The sequence below is a fragment of the Anomaloglossus baeobatrachus genome, chromosome 9, assembly GCF_048569485.1.
Source record: "Anomaloglossus baeobatrachus isolate aAnoBae1 chromosome 9, aAnoBae1.hap1, whole genome shotgun sequence".
NCBI classification, from domain to species: Eukaryota; Metazoa; Chordata; class Amphibia; order Anura; family Aromobatidae; genus Anomaloglossus; species Anomaloglossus baeobatrachus.
The window spans coordinates 90,823,585-90,835,027 of record NC_134361.1 but is presented as its reverse complement, the minus strand read 5'-3'; positions in this window follow the sequence as shown (position 1 = coordinate 90,835,027).

The following is an 11,443-nucleotide window of genomic DNA, read 5'->3' as shown; positions in this document are numbered from 1 at the left end:
GTTTACGAGGAGCAGACTACAGAGCCCCAGACCTTACTACCTGACCAGGCAACGACAGTGGTTATCCCAACACCACCACCACCATACCCGGCCGCATCACTGGACCCGTACCCTGATACGGAGCACCCGGACTCTGCTCTCCCGGCAGCGAAACAGCCGGTTTCTCTACCCACCATAGCGGAGGCGGAGCCTGTGGAGATGCCAGCAATGCTGCCGTGCGGCATCCCAGCGGCTTCTGGGGCTGCCGAAGTCCACTCACAACCCGTACCAGAGATCAAAGTGAAGCCTGACATCAGCTCCCATGATTGGAAAAGACATTGGCTATGGCAGATGCGGTTGCATGTGTGACGCTCTGGCCTATCAGGTCGTCACAAGGGTGCCGTGCAATCTGCCCTTCTGCATGGTACCCGTTCCTCCTTGGTTACGGGTCCTGCCCATTTGGTGTTGCTAACAACAGGTAAACACAAATCCTGAGGAATACTCTACACCACACCCACCAAACACCCATTGGGTAGCCTGAGGGAAATAGGGTCGCCCAGATGGGGGGATGGTAGAAGGAGGATCAGAAGTGTCAGAAGTTGGAGAGGAGTTGTAGAGAGGAGAGGAGAGAGGAGAGAAGTGCCAGTGAGCGGTGACAGGAAAGGTCACGCTGCGGAGCTGGGCTCCTGTAACAGTCCCAGGTGCCAGACGTTAGTCTGGCCTGGAAGGAGCTGGAACCCCGGTTGCAGGGGGTAGTGACAGGGGGCATGGTACTGCCACGGAGGGCAGACCGGCGGCCTTGTGCTACAAGCGGGCAGGGGCCAGGGCACGACGGGGTACGGGCTACTTCCCTAGGCTGGGAAGTAGCTTTATGCAGCCCAGAAATTCACCCGACGGGAACGGAATCTTCAGGAACCGCTCTCCACCCACTCCAAAATCGGGGTAATAAGGCAACCATAGGGATAGGACTTCCCAAAACCATCCAGAAAATCCCACGCGTGAACCCTGAGATCAAGCTCACCCTGCTAGCCACACAGGTGAGCGGGACCCGAGTAATTATAGGCGAAAGGGATCCACCAAGTGTAAACACGGTGCTACGGGACAAGGCTTCAGACCAACCAGCAACACCAAAAGGGCACGGACCCAACGTGTTTGGACTTAAGGCCGCTTTACACACTGCGATATTGGTACGATATCGCCAGCGTGCGTACCCGCCCCCATCGGTTGTGCAACACGGGCCAATCGCTGCCCGTGTCACACAACATCCCCCGGACCCATCACACAGACTTACCTTCACTGCGACGTCGCTGTGACCGGCGAACCGCCTCCTTTCTAAGGGGGCGGTTCGTTCACCGTCACAGTGACGTCCCAGCAGCGTCACTGAACCGCCGCCCAATGGAAGCGGAGGGGCGGAGATGAGCGGGACGTAACATCCCGCCCACCTCTTTCCTTCCGAATTGTGGCCGGGACGCAGGTAAGGTGAGGTTCCTCGTTCCTGCGGTGTCACACGGAGCGATGTGTGCTGCCACAGGAACGAGGAACAATTTCGTTACTGCTGCAGTAACGATATTTGAGCATGGACCCCCGTGTTACCGATCAGCGATTTTGCACGTTTTTGTGAAGATGTAAAATCGCTCATAGGTGTCACACGCAACGGCATCGCTAAAGCGACCGGATGTGCATCACGAAATCTGTGACCCCAACGAGATCACTTGAGCGATGTCGTAGCGTTTAAAGCCTGCTTAAGGCTACAGGACGTTCAAGACTTTAGTTTACCTGGTATCAGTGTCAGCATCTCTGGACTGTGTGAGTACGTTGTGCCCCTTTTCTCCCAATCGGTCCCCAGCAAGCCAGCACCGAGCCCCGGGACACCTACCCCTGCCCACGGAGGGGTTAACATCAATTGTTGCCATTCCATCGCTCCCGGGCGCTCCCATCTCCCCTAAACACTGCAGTGGTGGAATCCCAATTTTTACCACGAACCATGGGTGGCGTCATGAACATTATCCAAATCCACCCTTTCCACCCCCTTTTTATTTTCGAGAGGCCGCACGACCCCTCCTTGGGTCCGGAGACCCCTCGAGCCACTGCGGATCCGGATCCGAGCAGCCAGTCGGCTGTCGCGGGGGCAGCACACCCTCGAAAAGCTTGGCGTCACGAACAGGATGCGAGCAGGACCCACTAACCTGGGTGACGTGTGCCTTGAAAAGTGAAGTCCAGGAGTCCAAAGTCTTTTTCCCGCGTCGTCCGCCATTTTTCCGCTGTTTTCGCCCAAAAACGCCATCTTCTTCATAAAGCGCGTGAAGTCGAAGTCCCGCCCTTCGTCCTCAGCCTGAAACAGGAACCAGAAGTTCCCAGAGGGCCACAGCACGCGAGAGAGTGCTGGGAGAAAACCGAGGGGGCGTGCCTGAATGTAGCAAAAGCGGAAGAGAAGCAGGGATGCCAGAACTCTGCCATACTGTTCCTGGACAACGCAGAGGCAAGATGGCGGAGCGGAGCTTGTCACCGGAACGTGCTGTTCCCGGGACCGTGACTTGGATTGAAGAAGACACCGAGCAGCTGTGCAGGAGAATGCAGACGCAGTTCCTGTTCATATTGAATCACTGGAGAGAAGAGATGAGGAATCTGGCGGTAGCGATGTGAGCCCGTGAGATCAAAATCCCTCGTGAAGAGAGGGTAAGTGGTTACCCAGTCCCTGTTGATTACCCTAATCTGGCCATAGCGGCTGAGGGATCCGGTCCACCCCCGCTTGCGGCAACCACTCCACTGTCACCTACCCCGTGCTCGGCGGACGCCGAGCTGGCATCACCCATCCCAGCAGCGGAACCTGCAGCATTTTCATATGAAGCTCCAGCAGCAGCCCCGAAGTCTCCTGTCGTCCCAGTCACGTCAGCGGTTCCTCGGAGCCCGGCCAGATCAGACTTGGCCGCATCACGGGGTCCGTCCTCAGACGCGGAGCACCCGGACCCTGCAACCCCGGCTGCAGAGCAGTCGGTCTTTCTACCTACAGGAGCAGGAGTGGGACCTTCCAGTCCACCGGTTCCACTACCGCGCGGCATCCTGACGGCTGTTGGGGCCGCCCGAGTCCATCTAAAGCCAGAACCAGTCAGGGAGCTGAGGCCGGACGCCGATGCCCTCTGCTGGGAACGACCACAACAAGAGTTGATACCGACCATAACCCCAGCAGATCAACGGCAACAGGAGATGATCGCTCGTACCCAGAGAGAGAAGGATCATCTGAGGAAATCTACGTTCCATGTACGAGGCCCACCAAAGAGGGGCATGGTGTACCATTTTGACCCTGAGAAAGGGTGGGGTTTCCTGTCCGAGGCCTGTCTTGCTGAAAAGGTGTTTGTTGCAAGAAGAGATGTCGAGCAACACCTCCCAAGGGATCACCCGGGCCGCAACCTAGAGCCTGGGGAGATGGTCAGCTATACCCGGCACTGTGGCGAGCGGGGCTGGTATGCCCTAGATGTAAAACGGCTCACTATGGTGAATGAGTGGGTTGTGCCAGCTGCCGCTGTTGGTTACCAGTCTCCCAGTGAGTGGTCCCAGTAAAGTAGAAAGTTTAATACTGAAAAGTTAACAATGCCATAGAATTGTTAGGTATCAGTGTTTTCGTTTGTTGTTTTTCAGTTTGTTATTTTCCATATAGAACCTGCTAGAAAATGAATGCTTAATGAAACGGGAAAGTAACCTGATTTTCCTCTAGATTTGCTACCAGTGTACAACCAGTACATGGACTTTGCCAATTCTTCAAGGACTTTGTAGATTTAAAATAGCTGAGTAAAAAAATGGACCACGGTCACAGAACTGGCGTGACCAACACAAACTTGTGTTTTGTATTTAATTGCACTTTCTGTGCCAAGGAGTCATCTGGCACATCCCGGGACCTTAACCCGACCAAGGACCCATTTAGGTTTCCAGGAGAACTAGGTTATTTGGGGTTGTTGGGATCCGGGACGTTGGGACTGGAGTGTCGCAGGAAGGGACCGCAACGTGGTAGGTTGGGTCCCCGCTGCCATCACAACCGGTGGCGTCTCCCTGCTGACAGATGAACTCTAAAGTTTGTAACGTTAAAGCATAAGTACCTCCCTAATGTGGGATGAACCTGTTGAATAAATGTTATTAATGTTAACCTTTCTTTTACCAGTTCAACATATACTTGGCATCCTGTAGCTCGCGGACAAGCTACGCTTAACCAAGGGGGAATATGACGTCCTGGCCTATCAGGTCTTCACAAGGGTGCCATGCAATCTGCCCTTCTGCATGGTACACGCTCCTCCTTGGTTACGGGTCCTGTCCATTTGGTGTTGCTAACAACAGGTATACACAAATCCTGAGGAACACTCTGCACCACACCCACCAAACACCCATTGGGTAGCCTGAGGGGAATAGGGCCGCCCAGATGGGGGGATGGTAGAAGGAGGGCCAGAAGTGTCAGGAGTTGGAAAGGAGTTGGAGAGAGGAGAGGAGAGAGGAGAGAAGTGCCAGTGAGCGGTGACAGGAAAGGTCATGCTGCGGAGCTGGGCTCCTGTAACAGTCCCAGGTGCCAGACGTTGATCTGGCCTGGAAGGAGCTGGAACCCCGGTCGCAGGGGATAGTGACAGGGGGCATGGTAATGGCGCGGAGGACAGACCGGCGGCCTTGTGCTACAAGCGGGCAGGGGACAGGGCACGACGGGGTACGCAAACCCTAGCCTGGGAAGTAGCTTTATGCAGCCCAGTAATTCACTCGACGGGAACGGAATCTTCAGGAACCGCTTTCCACCCGCTCCAAAATTGGGGTAATAACGCAGCCATAGGGATAGGACTTCCCAAAACCGTCCAGAAAATCCCGCGCGTGAACCCTGAGAGCAAGCTCACCCTGCTAGCCATGCAGGTGAGCGGGACCCGAGTAGTTATAGGCGAAAGGGATCCACCAAGTGTAAACACGGTGCCACGGGACAAGGCTTCAAACCAACCAGCAATGCCAAAAGGGCACGGACCTAAAGTGTTTGGACTAAGGCTGCAGGACGTTCAAGACTTTGGTTTACCCGGTTTGTGTCAGCATCTCTGGACTGTGTGAGTACGTTGTGCCCCTTTTCTCCAAACGGGTCCCCAGCAAGCCAGCACCGAGCTCCGGGACACTTTCCCCTGCCCACGGAGGGGTTAACATCAATTGCTGCCATTCCATTGCTCCCGGGCACTCCCATCTCCCCTAAACACTGCAGCGGTGGTATCCCAATTTTTACCATGAACCGTGGGTGGCGTCACAAACATTATCCAAATCCACCCTTTCCACCCCCCTTTTATTTTCGAGAGGCTGCGCGACCCCGCCTCGGGAGACCGGAGACCCCTCGAGCCACTGCGGATCTGGATCCGAGCAGCCCGTCAGCTGTTGTGGACATATGCAAAAGTGCTTGCTAGGGAGCGGCGCAGGAGAAGAATTGCTGATCACCTCAACAGAGAAGAGGAAGCTTGCGAGTGAAAGTGCTGTTTGGGTCCAAGACCCACAGGACTGTGGCCCGATGCAGCATTATACCCTGGAGGGGGCGCAGGTGGACCCTGATTATCTGCTGCAGTGATGGTAGCGGTACCCGGCTATCTAATGTTAATGCTGTGTTTTCATTTGTTATTTTTCTAAGTTTTTTATTTTTCGGAAAAATGATAAGTGAAGTTTGAAAATGCTAAAAATGTTGATTATCTGGGAAAGTCACCTGATTTTCTGCCAAATTATTTAAAGTTAAACATGGACCATGGCTGCGGGACTGGCAGCGGCCAGCATAAACTTGTGCTTTTGTATATAGTTGTGCCCAGTGCGCCCACCAGAGTCGTCTTTTATGCCTCTATGACTTCAACCCTGTCACAGAACCAAGTAGGAAGCGGCAGGCTCCAGGTTGTTTGGATGGCGGGTTGAAGGGAGAGGGACATTTAGAATGAACTGTCGTAGGAAGGTGCTGCAGTGGAGTAGGCTGAGCCACCGACTACTGCTACAACCGGTAGCGTTCCCATGGTTCTACTAATGAAAATGAACTCTACAAGTTTTACAATGTAACGTTTAAGTAATGTGCCTCCCCTGGGGGAGGGAAGTGAAATTGTTAATTAAACTTGTTATCTTTTCTCAGTTAACAAAATAAACCTTTGGATGTCCTGTAGCTCGGGGAAGAGCTACGTTTAACCAAGGGGGAATGTGACGCCCCTGGACTAGTCAGGTCGTCACAGGGTTCTGCATGCTCTTTATCTCTCAGTGCAGGACTCAACCCCTCTTGGTTCTGGGTTCCCAACCTGCAGCACTGCCTCCATCAGCATCCAAAATCCCAATCACACCTCACACCACACCCTGTCAGTGGGCTGCTAATCTGGAAGAGGGCCACCCACCTAGGTGTCAGGCAGGGAGGTGGGAGGTGACGAGTGAGTTCAGTGGTAGCCCTCGAGCAGTGAGTAGCTCGAGGAAGCTGGGAGTTGGAGCTCCCAGGAGAGAAGTAGATTGGGTTGCAGACGGTGGTCTCGACCCGGAGGAGTCGGAGACCCGGTAGCGGGATATTGGGACTCGGTGCCTGGCTAGTCGAGGAGGACGGTCAGCAGCTGCAGTCCAATAGCAGGTCTGGGGCCAAAAGCACAACGGGGTACTGGACCCTAGATCGGGGAGAGGCTTCAAGCTACCCGGCAATTAACCTGCGGAGGGTGGGGTCTTTATGGACTGACCCCACGAAGCTCAGAGATCAGGGGCACTAGCGCAATGAGGGGGATAGGGCTTTCCAAATAAAGCAGCCCACTGAAATCCCAAGCATGAGCTCCTGAGAGCAAGCTCATTTATTACCCATAGTAGGGAGCGGGGCCCGGACAGCTTTAAGCTTACGGGCCACTTGAATACTTCTAAAATTCTCTGCACGGAGGCAGGCTCTGGACCATTAGGCAGTACTGCAGGGGATGGAACCCGGACAATCTCCCCCAAGAGGGCAGCGGCACCCAGAGACTTGGTTTACCACGTTGTCAGCGTCTGCTTTCCTTCTGAGTGAGTACATGATCAGCCCCTGCTACCCGCGAGCCTGCGCTCCCCCTGCAATCCATCCCACCATCAAGAGTCCCGGGGCCTTCCCCTACCTGTGGAAGGTAACGTCATATGGCTGCCCCACTCCATCACCCCGGGTAGTCCCAACGGCAGCGGCGGTACTCCCTATTACTGCACACCACGGGTGGCATCACGAACTAACTAATTCCCCTGTAAATAACTCCCCATCATGTTTTAGAGTGAACCTGAGCCCCCAGGTCCAGAGACCCTCAAGCCACTAGTAGCAGCACCCAGATCCGAGCGGTTCGACCGCTGCTGGGACGGTACACGTCTGAAACACTTACTAATGACGGTGACAGGGAGAGGAAGGCCAGGCAGGGAAATGTAGTGATTAAACAATTATTTTGTCTGGGTAAAAAGAACTGCAGATTACCGAATCATGACAGTGTATGATATGCACGCTGCCCCCCTTACTCCTCATTGAGGTGGGTGGTAATGTAGGAGGTTGCTAGATTACCCCACTTCCATTGTGGTTAAATACAGTCATATGAAAAAGTTTGGGCACCCCTATTAATGTTAACCTTTTTTCTTTATAACAAATTGGGTTTTTGCAACAGCTATTTCAGTTTCATATATCTAATAACTGATGGACTGAGTAATATTTCTGGATTGAATTGAGGTTTATTGTACTAACAGAAAATGTGCAATCCGCATTTAAACAAAATTTGACCGGTGCAAAGGTATGGGCACCCTTATCAATTTCTTGATTTCAACACTCCTTACTACTTTTTACTGACTTACTAAAGCACTAAATTGGTTTTGTAACCTCATTGAGCTTTGAACTTCATAGGCAGGTGTATCCAATCATGAGAAAAGGTATTTAAGGTGGCCACTTGCAAGTTATTCTCCTATTTGAATCTCCTATGAAGAGTGGCATCATGGGCTCCTCAAAACAACTCTCAAATGATCTGAAAACAAAGATTATTCAACATAGTTGTTCAGGGGAAGGATACAAAAAGTTGTCTCAGAGATTTAAACTGTCAGTTTCCACTGTGAGGAACATAGTGAGAAAATGGAAGAACACAGGTACAGTTCTTGTTAAGCCCAGAAGTGGCAGGCCAAGAAAAATATCAGAAAGGCAGAGAAGAAGAATGTTGAGAACAGTCAAGGACAATCCACAGACCACCTCCAAAGACCTGCAGCTTCATCTTGCTGCAGATGGTGTCAATGTGCATCAGTCAACAATACAACGCACGTTGCACAAGGAGAAGCTGTATGGGAGAGTGATGCGAAAGAAGCCATTTCTGCAAGCACGCCACAAACAGAGTCGCCTGAGGTATGCAAAAGCACATTTGGACAAGCCAGTTACATTTTGGAAGAAGGTCCTGTGGACTGATGAAACAAAGATTGAGTTGTTTGGTCATACAAAAAGGCGTTATGCATGGAGGCAAAAAACACGGCATTCCAAGAAAAGCACTTGCTACCCACAATAAAATTTGGTGGAGGTTCCATCATACTTTGGGGTTGTGTGGCCAATGCTGGCACCGGGAATCCTGTTAAGGTTCAGGGTCGCATGGATTCAACTCAGTATCAGCAGATTCTTGACAATAATGTGCAAGAATCAGTGACAAAGTTTAAGTTAAGCAGGGGATGGATATTTCAGCAAGACAATGATCCAAAACACCGCTCCAAATCTACTCAAGCATTCATGCAGAGGAACAATTACAAAGTTCTGGAATGGCCATCCCAGTCCCCAGACCTGAATATCATTGAAAATCTGTGGGATGATTTGAAGCGTGCTGCCCATGCTCGGCGACCATCAAACTTAACTGAACTGGAATTATTTTGTAAACAGGAATGGTCAAATATGCCTTCATCCAGGATCCAGGAGCTCATTAAAAGCTACAGGAAGCGACTAGAGGCTGTGATTTTTGCAAAAGGAGGATCTACAAAATATTAATGTCCCTTTTATGTTGAGGCGCCCATACTTTTCCACCGGTCAAATATTACTCAGTCCATCAGTTATTAGATTTATGAAACTGAAATAGCTGTTGCAAAAACCCAAATTGTTATAAAGAAAAAAGGTTAACATTAATAGGGGTGCCCAAACTTTTTCATATGACTGTATATGTCCAATGCATTTTATAGTGTGTGCATTGTAATAGTTATGTTTTCTAATATTGTCTAAGTACTGCTGGAAAATACAGGCTGGCCATATAGCAAAGTTGGAGCAGTGCAGTGATCAATGAGGATAATATGACATTTTTAGTGATACCATATTTTTAATCTAAACACATTTGGATTACTTTTTTTGAACATTTTTTTTAAATGGCATTCATCCTGTGGGTTATGGTACGGTTATATAGCTTGGGTCATTGCGGATGTGGCAACAACAAACGTTTATTTTTTCTGCTTATTTTAGTTTATTATTATTAAAAAAAAAACATTATGGTACTAAAAATTCATGCTTTATTTTGAAAAAAGTTTACTTTTTTATCCCCTTCTTGTATCATCTTACAATGAGCACAATATAGACATTTTGGCTCACATGTTGTAGTAATGTTCCCATCCTGGTCCTCATTTTGTAGTAGTGTCCCCATCCCGTTCCCCATCTTGTAATAATGTGCCCCATCCTGGTCCCCATCCTGTAGTAATGTCACCATCCTTCCTTGTCCCTTTATAGTAATGTCCCCATCCTGTAGGAATGTCCCCATCTTTGACCCCTTGTACTAATGTGCCCATCCTTGTCCCCAAACTATAGCAATCTGCCTATCCTTTTCAACAATCTTTTTATTGATATACATATTACATTACAGTGAGCATTGAAATTTAAGGATTAAGTCAACTCCTATTATCCTCCTTTCTCCCCAGGACTACTCCTCCTATTATCCTCCTCTCCCCCCAGAACTACTCCTCCTATTATTCTTCTCCCCCCCCCCCCGGAATACTCCTCCTATTAGACTCCTCTCCCCCCAGGAATACTCCTCCTATTATTCTCCTCTCCCCCCAGGACTACTCCTCCTATTAGACTCCTCTCCCCCCAGGACTACTCCTCCGATTAGATTCCTCACCCCCAGGACTACTCCTCCTATTATACTCCTCTCCTCCAGGACTACTCCTCCTATTATACTCCTCTCCCACAGGACTACTCCTATTATACTCCTCTCCCCCCAGGACTACTCCTCCTATTATACTCCTCTCCCCCAGGATTACTCCTCCTATTATACTCCTCTCCCACAGGACTACTCCTCCTATTATCCTCCTTTCTCCCCAGGACTACTCCTCCTATTATCCTGCTCTCCCCCCAGGACTACTCCTCCTATTATACTCCTCTCCCCCCAGGACTACTTCTATGATACTCCTCTCACCCCAGGACTACTCCTCCTATTATACTCCTCTCACCCCAGGACTACTCCTCCTATTATCCTCCTCTCCCCCCAGAACTACTCCTCCTATTATTCTTCTCCCCCCCCCCCCCCCAGGAATACTCCTCCTATTAGACTCCTCTCCCCCTAGGACTACTCCTCCTATTAGACTCCTCACCCCCAGGACTACTCCTCCTATTATCCTCCTCTCCCCCCAGGAATACTCCTCCTATTATTCTCCTCTCCCCCCAGGACTACTCCTCCTATTAGACTCCTCTCCCCCCAGGACTACTCCTCCGATTAGATTCCTCACCCCCAGGACTACTCCTCCTATTATACTTACTCCTCACCTCCAGGACTCCTCCTCCTATTATCTTCCTATCCCCCCAGGACTACTCCTCCTATTATACTCCTCACCTCCAGGACTACTCCTCCTATTATACTCCTCTCCCCTAGGATTACTCCTCCTATTATACTCCTCTCCCACAGGACTACTCCTCCTATTATCCTCCTTTCTCCCCAGGACTACTCCTCCTATTATCCTGCTCTCCCCCCAGGACTACGCCTCCTATTATACTCCTCTCCCCCCAGGACTACTTCTATGATACTCCTTTCTCCCCAGGACTACTCCTCCTATTATAATCCTCTCCCCCCAGGACTACTTCTATTATACTCCTCTCCCCCCAGGACTACTTCTATTATACTCCTCTCACCCCAGGACTACTGCTCCTATTATCCTCCTCTCCCCCCAGGACTACTCCTCCTATTATACTCCTCACCTCCAGGACTACTCCTCCTATTATCCTCCTCTCCCCCAGGACTACTCCTCCAATTATCCTCCTTTCTCCCCAGGACTACTCCTCCTATTATCCTGCTCTCCCCCCAGGACTACTCCTCCTATTATACTCCTCTCCCCCCAGGACTGCTTCTATTATACTCCTCTCCCCCCAGGACTACTCCTCCTATTAGACTCCTCACTCCCAGGACTACTCCTCCTATTATCCTCCTCTCCCCCCAGGAATACTCCTCCTATTAGACTTCTCACCCCCAGGACTACTCCTCCTATTATACTCCTCACCTCCAGGACTACTCCTCCTATTATACTC